This window comes from Phodopus roborovskii, unplaced genomic scaffold, assembly GCF_943737965.1.
Source record: "Phodopus roborovskii unplaced genomic scaffold, PHOROB, whole genome shotgun sequence".
Lineage (NCBI taxonomy): Eukaryota > Metazoa > Chordata > Mammalia > Rodentia > Cricetidae > Phodopus > Phodopus roborovskii.
In genome coordinates this window covers 21,929,315-21,947,373 of record NW_026126567.1, presented here as the reverse complement: position 1 = coordinate 21,947,373, position 18,059 = coordinate 21,929,315, and the positions used below count along the sequence as shown (strand labels likewise).

Below are 18,059 nucleotides of genomic sequence, written 5' to 3'. Positions count from 1 at the left end.
TGATTACAGAAGCATTTTACTTCTAAAACAAGAATTGATTACTTACAAGTATGTAAGTCACACAGTATCAGATATTTTATTTACAACTGTGGTTTCTCTGTGCTAGCTTTGTATCCTGCCCGTTTAATCCAACTAAGCCATTCCAGTTTTCCACATATGTATCTTGATCTACTTCCAAGTCTTCCTATTTTCTGAACGTTTCATATCTTGGGGTAATTTCATATCTATGGTCCCCGGGGTTCTACTCAGTGACAACTGGCACAGAGATAAGCCCAGAAATATTCCCTACATTCCTTTCTATTCCCAACTAGCCTTCTAGCCTATGGAACACCACTATAACATAATTATGCCTGGCTGAACCAATAGGTGTCCGGGGTCCTTCTAGCTTGGGCCAGGCACTAGGGGACAGGCAGAGGTCCTCTGGATCCAGCCTCAATCTGAGGCCCTATGGCCCTAAGTCTTTCGTTAGCTTTTGCTCCATCTTTCTATCCTTTCTTCCTCAAGTGGCACGAAAATAAATTCTGAATTTGATCCATACCTCCACTGGGAAAAGTCCAATAACACCTATACTCAATCTTAGATTCCTCTCTAGAGGAATATATTGTATTGGCAGTCAAGAGAAAATGCAGGGGCATCTGGGATTAATGAATAGTACTTGGTAAGATCCTCACTAGGTATAGACTGTGGGAGCCAGAGAAGGGCATGAAGAACCAATATGGTTTAGATATCTAATTAGATAACACCCTCAAGGTTTGTTTGGAGAGGTTTTACTTAGTGGGGATAGCTGCCTTTGTTTTTCTCTTCATGTTAATTTACCCCTGAAGCAAGGCTCTGCATCCTGAGTCATCTTGACATCCCTCCTCTCTTTGGATTCTGCCTTCAAGGTAGAGTCTCAATGAAGGTAAACAGGTAGACATCATCCATGGCTGCCTTGGGGTCCTACCCTTGTCAAGAGTTTCTGTATCTACCCCTTCAATTCCATGAACTCCACCGTTAGGATCTCACAAGTGCTTTTCTGTTTAAATTAACCATAACCGGTTTTCTAATTGGCTGACTTAAGTAATTTACAGATTGTAATGTCTTTTTTCTTTCTTACCCCAAATAACATAAGTGACTGCCTTAGAACTTGTCATGTAGAGACTCTGTAAGGCATCCATTGTCATCTTAGGAAAGCTGTGTTGCAATCCAAGAAGCAGATAAGAAATTAATGCATAATTTCCCATTGAGACTGCCAAACTCTTTTAATTCTCACCTAACAAAAATAATTTATGAACTCCATTATCAGAAAAAAAAGTCCTTATGATATTCAATGACAAGCATAATGTGTTCTGAGTACTTGAATGTAAGACTGGATCTATAACATAACATAGTGATTTTTTTGTCTGATTTTTCTAGAAATCAATGACTTTTAAGTTTTCCACTGGCATTTGCTTGACTGAAATACTACATTTTCAAAAATAGTAATAGGATGCATTGTAGATAGCAGAGCATAGATAAGCTTTGAGATAACCAGCGAATTAGGTACTTTCCCTGTTAAAAAATAATTTCTCATTTTGGGTAACTAAAAAACTCGATCCTATCCATTTAAATGGCCTTGTGCTCGCTCTGTTGTACAGTTCCCCAATAGAGTTTCTAATGTGAAAAACAAAACAAAACGAATATGCTGAAAAGAGCATCACATTAAAGTCTCACCTTAATGATGCATTTAGTTAAAAAAAACAAAACAAACAAATAAACAAAAAAACTTGACAGGTGGTGGTGGCACACACCCTTAATCCCAGCATTCATGAGGCAGAGGCAGGTGGATTTCTGTAATCCTGAGGCCAGCCTGGTCTACAGAGAGTGTTCCAGGACAGCCAGCAACACAAAGAAACTTGTCTCAAAAAACAAATAAATAGCCACACTGAGCTTCTTAAGAATTCAAGGTCCCAGAATTATTCAATGGGTAATAAATGCACTGTTGATTTCTGGAGTCTTTCAATTCAGAAACAGGTATTTGTTTATTTACTTTTGGGGTGCTGGAGAGTGAACATGATGCCTTACATAGGGAGAGAGATACACATGTTAACAGTGACCTACATGCCTGGCCTGAGTTGTCTGTTAAATATCTTGCCTCTCCTTGTTGGAAACTACTGGAAAAATCCAACTGATGCAATAGCATACCACAAGTACAACACATTTATAGTGGCCTCAATTCTAACTTTAAAAATGCAAAGAAATGTGATTTTATTATCCCATTTGGAAATACTTCAAAATAAAGCAATCATATATTTATATGATTAAATCTTCTGGGAAAATGAAAACAGAAGAAAACATTTTTTTTTTTTAACTTGAAGCCATTTATCATGGTCAAAACATTCTTCTGCTGAAAGTATGATGTGTACTTGTGACACCCTGTCATCTTGAACTATGCAAAGAGTTAAAAATAGATGAAGGAAAAGCGCTTTGGTCCATTAATATATTAATTCAAAATGTTATACCACATTTTATCTTGGAAAACAGCTGCAACTGACAAGCTTTTTCTCCTTTTTACATAACAGCCCCACTGGGAAGTGATTTTTTTTTTTTTAAATGTATGAAGGCCTAACAAATTAACCTTAGAGGAACATCAGTTAGCTGAACACACTTGTGCACAAAAGTATTTAGTATGTACATCATGGTAGCCTTATGTCTACTGCAGTTTGGTAGGCAGAAGCAGTGCTGAAGGCCAGGTTGGCCCTGGGTCAAGAGACATTATTGTGTTAGCTTACAGCTTACATAATGACTTAATCCCTTTGACTCTTGTCAGGAAACAATGTCATGATGCTACCAAGTAGCTCATGAAAGAAAGGGATTAACCTATTTGATGAAAAGATCTGTGTTTAGTGTGGTACCTACCCATACAGTTTAGTGCTGTCTACTGAAGGAAGAGAATGGATAGGCACTGGTTCCAGAACAATCACTAGAAATACACCATCATTAAAGATACAGAACATGCTGGATCTTAATATAGCTAAACCCCTACAGTATTTTAATCTTGACCCAGGAAATGAATGCACAATTCTAACAGGATAGTTCTAACCAATAAATTCACATCTTTAAGATCTAAAACTTTTCAAGAATGAACTATGCAATGATACAGAACCAGTTTCTTTGAAACCCCCCCACACTCCTGACAGGGTTTCTCGGTGTAGACCAGGAGATCCACCTGCCTCTGCTTCCCACATGCTGGGATTAAAGGCATGCCTCTACTTAAAGGCATTTGTCACCACTATCTGGTGCCACCGAATCAATTTTCAAACCACTGTGATCACAATACGAGAACTGTCAATAAGAGTCGATCTTGAATTTTCAAATAAAAATCCCAGTTAAATATTATCCATAGTTGAACATTTGTTTTGAGATCTTGTTACCTAAAGTACTGTATTCATCACAAATGAGATAAAACAAAAAGGCCCTTGATCATTTTAATCATCTCTAACACTATAGGTTCACAGAGTGAAAATAGAACTATTTCTCACTTAAAGATGTGGATATTGAAGCTCCAGGAAGAATAAAACCAGGTTTATTTGCAAGGCTCTTGACCAACCTCAGCCTTGTACCTCTTTCCCTGGAAAGGGGTAGATAGTATTCTGGTTCATCTATTACTGTGGCCACAACATAGTTGTTCAGATCAAAATTGCTGAAATCAGGCTTCACAGTCCCGGAGGCTGAGGTCTGTTGTCTTTTTTCTGCTAGTGATGGTGCAGATAAATGTCAAAGGCATACATATCCTTGCATAAAACAGGCTGCTATCAACTAGAGCACTGTGCTCTTGGTGACAAATAGCACAGGGCTTTAACCTCTCTAAAAGGTCATAAACTCAGAAGGCAGTGTGAGAGAACAACAGCACACATTGAATATTCTGAAGATAGTGAAGACACAGCAGAATGGAGGGTGAAAGCCTTGGATGGGTCTCAGCCTCCTAGCTCCTTGGAAGGAAAAAGCACTTACAAAGGCAAAAACTCTCCCCCAAGTAAAGCACTGCTTTTCCTAAGTTGCTATCCATCAGTCCTATTGATGATAAACTCAAGCAAACTTCAAAACAGAAACTCTTTGCCTTTGTTACAGCATTAATTTCAAAATCTAGTTACTGATGCTCTTGAATTCACCAAGGGCAGTGCATACTACTTACAAAATTCCCCATCTTTCCTGCTACCCCCTTCCAGCTGGGACAAGGACTGGCATGACAGCAGGTATAATATTTGCTTCCAAAGGCAAAGGGGTTGCCACCCTATCTCACTGTCTCTTGAATACTATACTCCAATATATTTTGATGATTTTAAATGTAGATGCTCAGTTTTCAATCACTTTTGTCTTCCCAAACAGTCCAACAGAACGCCGTATGCTTTAAGATGTATAAGATGTATGCTGCAAAACTTCTACTGCAAGCATCTCAGGACAGAATCAACTTGAAATTCGGCTTCATCCTAACTACCCATTTACAGTTCCTATATTTGTAGAATCTGTAAACAGTCAGGTATGATCTGCTCAACAAGTTATCTGTGAAAGAGAAGCATCTCTCCTCACTCAGATGTCAAACAAAATCAATAACCATTTCCCACAGAAAGGAAGAGCAGAGAACTAACCCCTCTCACCTCAAATCTCATGCTCTCCTACTGCCTCTTTAACCCACAAAAATCTATAGTTTCTCCTTAATAGTTTCTCTAGCTTTCTACATTTCACAAACTCTTCTTAAGTCTCTTTAAAAAAATCATTATATGTCTCTATAACTGATACATCTTTTTTAAAAAAAATGAATATTCATTTTGTGATTCTTTTCACAAATGCATTTTGTGACATGCATAAAAATACTATTATCCCGGTCAGAGTTGGTTTTTTAAACTGGAAATGGTGCACAAGGCAGAGGTTATCGCAAATCCAAAGACCTCGGATCATACACAAAGTCTACTGTTGTCAGATCTCAAATGCCTTGAGTTTTATTACTAATATGATTCTCAGTGGTTCATATTGTAGCTCCCATCATTTGATATCATAGGCTCCCCGAAGAGCCTGGTGTTGCTCTCACTGGTTTTGTTTTCCTCAGCTATTCTCTTGGGAAAGAACCCTTTCCAACACTAAAATTACACAACTCAACAAATGAACCAGTAGCAACACCAACATGGAAACAAGGTCTTTCCCCACAACCATTTTCCGAGAGACAAACCTGTGTTCCACAAGGAGAGACCTGTTTGTACACACAGGAGAAAGGGAGGGGGCACCAAGGACTCCAGGGCCTTGGCAGGTGTGTGAAGTCTCTGTTCTGCAGGGATCCCTTGGGGATATTAAGGGCTAAAAGTGCAGGGCAGAGCTATTAGAATGAAACAGGAAGCAGCTCTAATGAGGATTCCTCAGAATGAATATGCAAGGAACCAACAATGATAAGTAGAGGAGAGAGTGAAGCCAGGAAAGCAACAGAAACCTTGAGCAAACCTGTACTTTCTGTAGGCCTCGATATGATAGTGACAAAGCTCTTACCTAGTAAATATTCCCAGATCTCATTTCACTAATGAGTGCAAGCTATTGTTCCTCTTTCTAGCCGATGCATTGTGCTGGTAACTTGAAAAGCTTGTTGTCCCCCAGTACACACAATTCTGTGGATTTAATACCAAAACCAAATACAGAAAAAAAATATCTGGATCTCCTACATCTCTGTGTAGAACCCTGAATTCCAAGGTTTCTCCTTGGAATAGTTCGTAAGACTTCACCTAACATTTTTCCCCCTATGATTATGCTTACTCACTCACTAAAGAAAAACAATGCACTGATTGTTATTTTTAAGATAATTTCAATTTATAAATTAACGTTTTCTTTTTTTTAAAAGCAACATGGCCAACACAGGGAATGTGTCAAATAAGCATGAGCAGCATACTGAATCATACTCCAGGAGAACACTTCTGCTGGCATAAAGATTGTTTGCTCAGTTCACATCACAAATGAATAGAACCAGCCTTTGAGGCTCCCTACTTTATGTTTTTGATTATTTTTTAAAGATTCACTTAATTTCATTTTGTGTTTGGATGTTTTGCCGACCTGTATGTACACCATGTGTGTGCTTAGGCCCATGATGGCCACAAGAGGACAGCAGATCCTCTGGAACTGGAGTTACAGGTGACTGGGAGCCCCTGAGTAAGTGCAGAGAACCCAACCCATCACCTCTGTAAAGAATGGCAGCGCTCTCAACCTCTGAGCCCTCTCTTCAGTCCTATAAGATGTTTCCTAAAAGCTGAGATGAACCTCTGCTAATGAGTAGATTTCATTTCTTTAGAACAAATGTTTGAGAACACGGACCATTTTGCAGTGAAATCTCTGAAAATTGATGTTTGTTATTGAGATGCACCTAAATCCATTTTTATTTACTAGAGTGTGTGGGTACACATGCCACGTGTCAGTCAGAGAACATCTCTGAAGGGACCATTCATAATCCTAGGAATGCCTAAAGCCATGGTTTCTAAACTGCACTGACATCCAGGACCATGCAACTGCAAGAACTGCCTAGTTCAACAAAACATTAGTAGCAATTCCTGCTGTAATCTGTGAAGTGCCCATGACACCCTTCCCCAAAGTTGACAAAAGCCAAAAATGTCTCCACACTTTGCTAGGCTGCCTCAGGGGGAGGCCCTCAGCTGAGGAAGACTGTGCTAAACCTATGAATCATATCCATTCTTGGAGTGAGACAAAATGATTTCTCTCCTACTTTGACTGACACTTCTTTTATATCAGGGATATTTTTTTTCTTTTTAATGCCTTTACCTTAGGGGAGCAGACCTCACTGCTTGCTGAAGCTTAGCTAGGCTTAGGGACAGATCCTCTAGGAGAATTGTCAAGTTAGACTTCAGAACTTTAGAAATGAGAAAGCAGCCAGAGGGCACATACAATCCTTTGTATTTAAAAGGCAAGATGTGGGGAGGAAGAACTTTCTCATTTCACACTAAATTTAGCATTAAATAAATAAAGCCTTCACCTCCCTTCACCGTCACCGGGTCCTCGAACTCCTGACTGTTGAATAGCTGTGTCCAATTCTCCCTTCCTCCTCCTTGATGCCCCCATCCCACCACCACCATCAAGTCAACTCAGGCAAACATACAGTTATGTTTTATTAAAACTATATTCTGAAGAAAAAAGAAGCAGGCTGCAAAAAGAATCACTTATTATCTATCCCTTCACATGTTCTATATCATCGATGTGATGGCAGCAAAAGCTTTTTTGTTCAAATGTCTCACCTTCCAGATCACTAGAAAAACAGACATATTTTCAAACAGTGACCCCAAGTCTCGGCCAGCTGACAAAGCAAATGGCATGCCCTGTCCACTAGAAGAGTATTGTCTGCTTTGTTTGTATTACTCTACAGGTCAGGCAAGACTGCAAAAAATACAAAACAAAACCCATGCCATTCCTCAACACTCCTAGTTCTCACTTCTCTTCATCTTCACCCCATTTGATGTGATACACATATGTGTCATGCATGACATATAATCTCAGAGACCCAGCCTGGAAAGCACCAGCCTGAGATCACAACTTGACCCCACCCCCAAAGATAGTTCAGGTTCCCAGCATCATCTTCAGCTTCACCTCCTACTCTAGCACCGTAGCTTTAAAATGTGCCCACAGACAAAACACCATCTGGACAGTGCTTGAGAAGACATGGTCGTGGTGACAGACATCTCTTCATTCCCATTTCTGGTCCTGGAACCTACAGATCCGTCTTGATCATTTAGTTGGTGGGTAAAACCTTCACTGGTCAAATGGTCAATTTGCAAGAGAATTTTGGATTGTTTATTGAACTAACCTTTTCTTCTCTTGCTTAAGTAATTTGTTTACATGCCTGGAACTGAGAGCAGGTTCCCCCTTCAGAAATAGGTAAGTAATGCCTACTGTCCTTACCCCTATCACAGCTCCTCCCAGTCCATTTGAAGCTACCTGCTTACTCTGTCCATCATCACCCTGTCACGTACAAGGAACTCAGGGAGAACCATGAACCCCCAGAGGGCCAAATCCTCTAAGAGGGCCCCATGGTTCCAGAACCCTTCTGACAGAAGAAACTGCTAGTATTCTTCCCCTGAAGATGCTGGGAACAGCCCTGCCTGAGATGCATCCTGCAAGCACAGAAATCAGGAAACAGGAGCAGCATCGGGTTTTGAATAAAAGGTGACCAGGAAGAGGCTATGGAAACACATCATTGGGCCACGAGAGAAGGCAACCAGCAAAAGGAGACAGAAGAGGCACAGGGAGGCATGTTTCCCTTAATCCTCCCCTGGGCCACCTAGGAGTCCTGGCTCTCTCAGTCCTGCAATCCAGACTGCAGCAACACAAACGACCCCTGGCCGGCAACATGCACCTGCAAACGCATGCATGTATACTCCCTGCCTTGTGTTGCATGCTGCAGACTTCTGCCTGACTTCCCATCACAAACCATACATCCCTTCAACCGGTATGAGACTAGGGATTCCCGTGGCCTAGAACACACACCACTCCCCCTCTTTGTAATGCACAAATCCAGTTGCTTAAAAGGAACCCGGATTTCACGCAAGGGAACCACCGGTGGCTCCCCCTGAGTGACTACCTTCCCGCTGCTTCATCGCTGTCCACATCTACCAGGGAGCCTAGGCGCCTGCAAACCCAGTAAGAGATGGAGGAAGAACTCGGACTGCAAAGCAACCTCTGAGACCCTGCTTCTAAACACTGTCAAGGGGACTTGGCTCACGGGTAGCTTCCAACCCTGCCCCCCAGGTTTGCAGACCCACCAGAGGCCCCCTTCCTCGACATGATCCCTGCCTCACCCCCTCCTCATGTCCACCCAGATCCTTCATCACCTTTCCAGCTCCCTCTTGCAGGCCACTTTCAGCACCCGCTGGCTCTCAACGTGTTGCCTCACACACTCCCTGGAGAGGTTTGAACCAAGCCTGCCTCTCTCCATCATATGTGTCTAGGCTTCTTCTGACTCGCCAAACGAAGCAAGTCTATCCTCCCGTCAAGCGCCCACTGACCCTTCCACCGGTGTCCTTTGCTCTCGTACAAATCCGCTTTCCACACGCCCCACTTTCCATCTATCTCCGCTTCTGTCATCTTAGTTCAGGACACACTGGCCTTCTGGTCTCTAGTCTGCTCCCCGACCCTCTCTCCATCCCGGGGACACCCACTTCTCCTTTTTGGCTGTTCCCAGGAAGGTACCTGAGCCCCAAACCTTCCTTTCCCCAACCGGCACTAGCCGGCTCCTGGCCTGCGGGTTCGCTCCCTCACCTTCGGTCTTTCCACCACCCCAAGTGCCCTCCACCTGAGCTCTTAGCCACTCTGCCCTCGCGGTCTGCACCTGCTCGCCTCGGCGGCTGGAGCATCCCTGTAACTAGGCGCTCACAACCTACCCAGCTGCTGGGTGAAGCGCCAGGCACCGGGAGGCAGAAGGCTGCCCGCTCTCCGGGAGTCCAGCCTGTCCCCCCGGCTCTCCAACCCGGGTTCCCCCGGCGCCCAGCCCTCACCCCGGCGCCCAGCAGCCGCACAAACTTACTTGCGGGTCGGCGGGAGGGGGCTGCGGCGAGCGGTGCGAGCCCCGCAGCGGCGAGTGCGCCCCTCTCGGCAGGGCCGGGCGGCGCTGGCACTGCGCTCGGGCGGCCGCGCGCGCGAACTGCGCTCAGCCTGACGCAGCCGGGCTCTGCCCCCGCCACCACCGCCGCCGCCGGGGCCGCCGAGCGCTTGCAGACATGCTCAGTTTCCGGACCTGCCCGCGTGGAAGCTACCAAGAGCCAGCCGCGGCGGGGGAGGAGGCGGCGCCGAGCCGCAGAGCCGCGGCCGCGAGCTGGAGGCGACCACGCCGGCGGCCCCGGGAAGAGGGGGGCGAGGCGCTGCTAAAAATAGCTCCTGCGGAAGGAAGTCACCCGCTGCCAGCGCACCCCCTCGCTGTCGCGCGTCCCCGCCACGGGCTCTCGGGCTGCGGGAGCTGGCGTCCTACTGTGCCCCCAGAGCAGACACCTGCCGGTGTAGCCAGAGCCCAGTCCCAGCCCAGAGCTGCAGGGTATGGCACCCCCGCCCAGGAGCTGCCCAGTAGCCCGAGACACTGGGGAAAACTGATCTGAAATTGTGGAAAATGCTCCTCTGCTACTGACTTACCGAGAGGAGGAAAAAGTTTTTAGGTTGATTTTCTTTTGTTGCAACTGGAACGAAGCATGAGGGAAGGGGGGCAAAATACAGAGACCTGAACTAAGGGATGGCATGGGGTAGCAGGTTGAAGGGGTCTCGGGGAAAGTTCTACTAAAATGCCCGGAGTCGGCTCAGTTTTTCCCTGACTTCTATTTCCGCAGGATTTTACATAATTGGTTGACACTCAGCCTGACCTTGGAGGCACTGTTCTGTTGCCTGAACTGTAATTTACTTTCCCTGCCTTCTGTTGCCTGCTTCCATAGCTGCCACCCTTCCAACTCTGCATGGATTATAAGAAAAGGGTAAGGGTGAGGCCGGATGGGGGGCAAAGTAAAGTGGGAAAAACTGGAAGCTGTCCCTTCTATGGTCTTGATGAAAGTCTGTCCCTTGCCCAGATGTACCCATGTTTTCTAAGCATCAAATCAGAGCCTCTCAAAACTGCCTGACCTGCAAGCAAGCTATTTCCCACTATTAGTCTCCACTATATCCCATCTCAGTTCCAGACAATTATTGCTCTTTCTTCCTTCTTTGTCAAGTGAAATGTCTACCTCTCTGTAAAACAAAAGCCAAAGTCGAAGAGGGAGGGACAATTTGTGGGGAGAAAGAGGCCAACAGGAAAGGAGATAAAATTGAGTAAAGCACAGTGATTTACATGTATGTCATAATGGAACCCTAAATGTAACACATTGATACATTTTTAAGTAATAAGAATGAAATGTTCAACTATTTCCTCAGTCAAGTTATATTTTTGTCTTGTTTTTTTGTTTGTTTTTTCTCTCACAATCACCAAATTAGATTCATTACTTAGGAATTCACTACTTATGTTTGACAAAGGAGGACATTGAAGCCCAGAGGCAACCCTTGCCTGAAGTAATACCTAGTTGAACCCAGAATCCACTGGAAGTTACCCAACTTTAAATATAGCCTATTATTTCCTGAAGTCCACAGCTGCCCTGGAATTAAGGGATCAGAAAACTTGGGAGCTGTTTTCTGTGCAGCTGGTTATGAATTTGGAAATAGTGTTTTCCATCCTTTAAAAGGGGGGAAATGCAGAGCATAGATTTTGAGTTCTCTTGAAAGTGACTGTTTCATGCCTTTCCATTTGGAAGGAGTTGTGACAGTCTTCGGGGACTATGTATGGACGAGGGCTGTGTTCTATCAAGAGCTCACAGTGTGGGCTCAATAAAGATGCCTTCACTTGCCATTATCGGACATTAGTGAAGTCTAGCCAGCAGAAACAGGCAGATAGATGCACTTTTCCTCAGTAAACAGTCTACTTTTGTAAGGGCCAAGACGTGTTCCTAAATTGGACCCTTCCATCCCCAGTCACAATTTAGCTTTATCTTTAACTTTCTCTCCTCTGAAGCAATCAACCAAATTTACCCATGGGTGAAAAGAAGATGAAAGATAGACGCTGTACACATGTCTGTCGTTACTCTTCCATTTCTCCTCAGTCACTCTTGAGGTGATGTGACCTTAACATTTTTATGGCACTGTGTGCACACAACATGACAGAAGAGGGAACGCCCTCATGTTAAAGTCCTTTTCAGTTGCTACATAATTGTATAATTCGGATTACACTGTACTCCGGACTTTCATTGCTCAGTGACACCAACTCGGTGATCACCAACATAGGTAAATTTAGAAAATGTAGTCATTGGTTCACATAGCTCAGAGGCACCGAGATGGTAGCACTTTCCTGCTGCCTGACTGTTATCAGAGAAAACACAGTTCCCTGGCGCTAAGCATGCTTCCTGTGCTCCTGTTAATATTCCTTACATTATGGCCATACTGCATTTCCATTCGTGCACACGTGACAAAGTTGGAAATCTTAGTTTGTCAAAATAGATCAGACCTTTCACTTTCAAGTGAAGACCAGTCTTACACAAGAACACTGGGTGGCTGTCCATGCTCACACACATGGACAGCCACACAAATGGACAGCTCCCAGAGAGGACAGATTCTCAAAAGGAGAATTCCTAATAACTGAAGGGCTGGGTCATGCTTACAAGATAGCATCAATATGTGCTGCCTTCCTGATGAGTTTGCCTCCTGCAGTCACCATTGTCTGAGTTAGTCAATATGAGCAAAACCATAATAATAAGTCTTCTCTTTGCTGTCTTTTCATCTTTATTTCAGGGCCTGGGTTGCTTCCAAAGTGGAGTCACTCATTAAAGCCATCTAATGAGCCGTGTAGACAGCGGAGGCCCACAGTCCGTCATCTATAGGAACAGGGTCCTCTCCCTAATGTTAAAAGTTTTTCTTTCTTTTGTGGTTCAGTGTACTTGGTTACGTTTTAGACTATGTGGTAAGAAAAAAAAAAAAAAAGAACTTCCTCTTTGCTCTCCAACCAGATAGGGGGAGAATGCTCCTACAGCTGCTGTCCTGTTTCCTCTGCAAGCATTATTGGTTATCATTTATTATTAATATTTATGAGACAGTTTTATGTATTCTAGGCTGGCCTGGAACTCAACAGTGTAGCCTTGGATCACAGGCATATGCCACTGTGCCCAGCTCATTTGGCAGTGGAGATTGTAGGCTTCATACATGCTAAGCAAGATGTCTACAAACCAAACTATGTTCCCGTGACTACCTATATTTAAATAATTAGCTGTTTTTATTCTTTTCTTGAAGTTCTATAGAATTATACCCCTTAATCTTTTTTATGAATAAGTGAACAAGGCATGATGGCATACACCTTTAATCCCAGGGCTACCAAGGAAGAGGCTGGCAGATCTCTGTAAGTTTGAGGCCAGCCTTGTTTACAGAGTTCCAGGACAGCTGGGACAGAGGAAGAATTAGGGAGGAGATTCAACATGGAAGATGGAGAGAGCAGAATACCGAGCCCTCTCTCTGATAAGACCACATGGAAATACTTAGATTGATAGAAATGGGTTCATATTTAAGGCAGAGCTAGCTGATAAGAAACAAATAAAAGGCCAACAGCTTTATATCTAATACAATGTCTCTGTGTGTTATTTGGGGCTGGCGCGGCTGTGGGACCAGCAGGAAAACTGCTCATAACACGAGACTACACAGAGAAAACCTGTCTCAAAACAAACAAACAAAACAGTCATAAATTAATACGAAGCAAGAATTATTTCATTTAAATGGCATTTTTTAGTTATGCTAAAATCTTCCACTATACATGGTAATAATTACCTAGAACCCCTGCACAAAAGAAGCTGAGGCAGAAGGGTTAAGGGTTTGGCATCTGCCTGGGCTACATAATGAAATCCATTATTAAAAACAAAACCACTAAATCTAGAATATTTTCTTTTACTTTTGTGAACCCCTATCCAGGTTTCTGCTACACCGTATGTCCTCCGGCTCCCATAGGGTTGCTGCTGCCCAGTTCATTGCTTTTATCTCGTCTCTGCAGCCCTTTGCTCTTCCCTTACTCTAAGCTCTCTGTTCTTTCACTTAATCAATACACTTGCTTTTCTTTTCCTTTACCCTGCAAGGATCCACAGGATGACAAGTTTCTGGGTCTATTTTGATCTTCAGCACTCAATAGATGCTCACCAAGGCATTCATGGTACAGAGAGTGGAGGGAAGGTCTGGAGATGTGATGACATACTACACAGACCTTGCCTACTTCACTAGTTTGTCTAGGGATAGCCCGTGCCTCATTGTCGAATAGCTGTTGTGCCTGCAGATATAGGCAGAGCTTATTCTGCATCAGCTGCATACAGCCAGCCCATTTTAGACCTGGAGATAGACATTAGGTTTCTCTCTATTGCATGTCTTTCCCACTAAATTTGCCTTTAGAAAATCAGAACTAAGGGAGGGGGAGAGAAAGCGAAAATGTTCTTAAATTAGTTCTGTAAGAGGAAAGGAACTATCAGGACAGCTTCATTAAAGATCTATTAAAAGTTCATCTCCTTGATAGCTATTTCTCTATTGTGAAAGGATGAAATAGGAAGCATTAAATGAGAGTGATTCAGAGTCACTTTTGCCCCAGTTCTTCTGGCATTTATGACTATACACAAGTGTCATAACAGATCAATTCACGATATGCACTAAAGATATAAATGTTCGCCCCTCCCCATCCCCTGTGTGTCAAGGCTAAAACTGCTGTAGGTAAAAGTCATGGGACATTAAGAATGCTCGCAGTATGTGAATCAAAGATGCCTCTAGCCTGAAAGACTTGGCTCTGATGTTCCTTTCCTCGGGGAAGAAGATGTGCATAATTATGTACTTCAAATATCAGGCTGCTCTTTTTGTGTGTCTAAGTCTAACGCAAACATGACTTAGGTACTGAGCAAGCAGCGATGCCTTGATAGAGCTACAGCTCTTTTTTCCTCCCGCCACCCCCTATAGCATCCAGTGCCAGCGTGACAAATCTCAAATTATCAGGCATCATCAAGAGCTTCAACATGTAATATTTGTCCACAGTACTTTTGAATACTTGATGGAATATGTCAGTTTATTAATAAGAATGAAAAATGATGAGACCCAGGAATTCAACTTAGGCATTAATGGCTGTGTCATCTAGACTCCAAGGAAGGGAGTACATCCTGACTGTTGACCTTCCCAGAGCCCCTTCCATATTAGCTACAGCCATGATAACCAGTGCCATTTACACCACCCAAACTACAAAGTGAAGGATAGAACAAAAAACTGCAACAACTGTGACCAGAGAATTTGCCATTTCAATACAATCATTATCAGTCCATGAATTACAAACAGAAGCATGAGAAAAAATATTTCCTGCAAAGTAATCAATGTCAAGAGCCAAGGTGAGGACTATTTCACATGTACTGTATGCAGTAAGTGTTACCAACGCATGCTAAAGATCTCAGTTTAACATTCACATTAAGTAGAAGCATAATTTTAAATAACCTTTCTTAACCATGCATCTCATTCCTTTAACAGTACTATTGAAACCAGATAGGTTACCATAACATGTTTTGGAATACAGAGCTTAAGAAAGTGCGACAGAGGCTCTATCCATTCTAATTTGTAATTTAAAAACATTTCATGTGCGCCTGTTGTAAAGCAACATCTTTATGATACTGTAGCTGTATTTTTTTAATGCAACTTATTTTCTGTTTTGCTGGATCCTTTTGTTCAATGTGGAACAAAAGACATAGGGTTATTACAAGTGTGGCAAAACTCTAACAAAATGAATCAGTTTGGGAAGCATATAGCTAGCAGATTTAATCTACTTTGGACAGCCAAAAATGACCCAAGGGATGGCGTTTAATCTGAGTTTACAGACACAAGTACTCTTTAGTGATCACTTGTGCTCCAGGCAGTACCAATCCAGACAGGCACTGATCCAACTCAGCATATGTTCAGACTACTTTTTTGGAGGTTAGAAGAAGTCAGGCTAAAGAAAGACACCACCCTTTTAATCCTTGGTATGATTGGAGTCTTAGGTTTGATATCGGTTATGTCCATCACAAGCAACTCTGAGTGTTTAAACTGGAACTGAGTTTCTAGAGAGAAACTCGGTGAACTTGAGACTTCTTGGTACAGCACACATATGTGTACCCACCCCACATCATCCTATCCTCTAGTCATAGCTGAGATAATGTACTAGCAATGTCCCAGTCCCATATATAAGAACTTCTATGTTTGGCAGTTTCCACAAAGCCTGTAGCAAGGGAAGCATCCTTTATTGACCATTTGGTGAGGTTGTTTTACACGTTGTTTTGGAGGCACAGGATGGTTTGTTCTACTGACATTTCTGGTTACTCCTATGAGCTTTAACCATGTGGATAATTTCTTTTCCATGAGATAATATAGAATAATTTTCTTCTATCTGCTTCTGTACAGTGGCTCATGCCTTGTGATGCCAAAATCAGTTTCAAGTGATTAAGAAAGGTTCTTGGGCCTCCTAGATGACCCATTGGACTGGGAAGAATGAAAGTAAATAAGGGTCTACACAACCATTAAGGAAGGTCCCTGTACCATAACCTACATTTACTCATCGTCACACATGTAGGTAACTAAAATGAAATGCTCTATGAAAGTTATCCAGACTCCATAAGACAGTATGAGAGCAACGGTTTGTAGGATTTAAGGAAAATGGATGACAACCATAGAGAACAGCAAGTTGCATCTTACCCACTAGAATGAAGGTGAATGTGATCGTGTAACAGGTTAGTATAAGGTTAGTATAGTTACCCTAAGTCTGTGGATCATGGAGATTCTCAGAATGGGAGATTATGATGTCCTCATGACTGGAAAACCCAGCAGTGCGTGAAGATTCTGCTTAATCTCTAGACCAAGAGAAGTTTAGTTGTGGGAAACACAGACCACCTAGTGAATTATCATAAGGAGAGTTGACCCCCATCTAGATCTCAGAACTGAATGAGTTGCTGCAGCATGGTGATGGTCAATGAACTTTGCACTACACACAGATAACCAGTTACACTTCCTGGTGTCCTTCATGCAGGTCCTGTGTTTAGTTACCAGTATGCCCAGACCTTTCTGGGGATTGTTGTGCCCTAATTCTGACTCACTGGTGTTCACTGGCAGATCATGCATAGAGTAGAACCACATGTTGAGTCAGTGTCCCAGAGGCCTCTGCAGCTTGTCACAAGATCTCTGATGAATTCCCACTCCCTTGGCGAAGACTTGGAATACATAAACTCAGCAACTGCTATTAGCTGCCAGATCATGATTGTTGTATCAAAGCAGGGCAGAACATTTAACTAAAAGCAATTCCCTCTAACAAAACCATCCCACCAATCATCTAGATATCAACCTCCCCAACAATATAGCAAAATAATAAATAAATAACACATTCCAAGGGCAATCACATTATCAGTTAATGCTTGGGAGATACAGGGTAGAGGTCACAGTGACATTCTGTACAGAATTCTCTTATTCCTTGTGCACACAAGCCTTGAGGATCTCCAACAAAGACAAGATTTTCAGAAGCTGAATTGGGGTGATATGGCTGCAACATCTGTTACCCTATTGATCTCCAGGGTTGATTCAGCTGATCTGGGTGGCTAGGCTGGTGTTCCCTTCCTTCCTCACCACTCCATGTATGTCTGTCTCGAAGCTGCATGCTTGGTCAGAGGATGACCTTTCCCGAATGGAGGAGAACTTGTCCTTGGTCAAGGGTATAGGAGTAGCTGCACTCCCCTGCTAAACCTCCAAACAAGCTCTCAAAAGCTGAAGTGGGAGATTTCTTTGTTCATTCATACAGATGACTTGGTAGAGCCCGGGACACCCAATGTGAAGCTCTTTGTTTATCAGATGCGTCTTTCACTGTATCACAAACAGAGCCCGAGGAATGTCTGACTCCTCCTTATTGTTAGAGAAGCATCGGCCTCATCAGTTCATCTTAGGACAAGATTGGTTCACTCTACATAACATAATGTAGAGTCTGGAGCTCCATGATTGTGTCATCAACCCAAGTTTTTAATCGGGACAACACTGGTTAAATTGTGTAAATTATGATGGAAAACTGTATACTAATTGTCCTGGTAAGAAGTTACATGCTAGGGATAGATAGCAAAGAAAATGTGTGGCTTTTTAAAACATTATTTGATACTGTTCCTCTCATCTTTGATGCTTTGTGAGAGCAGATATTACTGCCAATCCTCCCAGCACAAAGCTGGCACCTAGATAAACAAGTGTTTTGTGAGTGTTTCCTAAACTCTCCAGTGGAAAATTTGAAGATTTTAAGGGATTCTTCAGGCAGAGACAGTGCTTTTACTGCAGAGTATTATAATTCAAGACAGCTTTGAGTTCCCTTAGATTGGATTTGAAATCACTTGGAAGAAGAATGGGCTGGAATAGGTAATGAACATTATACATTTCTTCAATTCTCCATGATTGGTGCCCGAAATGACTTATATTTGTGGAAAGGGACAGGGTAATTACTTACTCTGAGACATGCTGGGAAGATATTGGGCAATTATAGTGCATCATTATGTGTTTGC

The 18,059-nt window shown here is 42.9% G+C and overlaps 1 protein-coding gene across 1 annotated transcript in view; it reads right to left on the bottom strand.

Moving 5' to 3' along the window:
* Positions 1-9,726, bottom strand: part of LOC127235371 (oxidation resistance protein 1-like) — a 248,519-nt gene extending 238,793 nt beyond the window's left edge. Inside the window, exon 1 of the mRNA XM_051202623.1 lies at positions 9,524-9,726. The gene's annotated coding sequence lies outside the window, so the exon portion shown is untranslated. The remainder of the gene's footprint in view (positions 1-9,523) is intronic.
* Between the last annotated feature and the right edge of the window lie 8,333 nt (positions 9,727-18,059).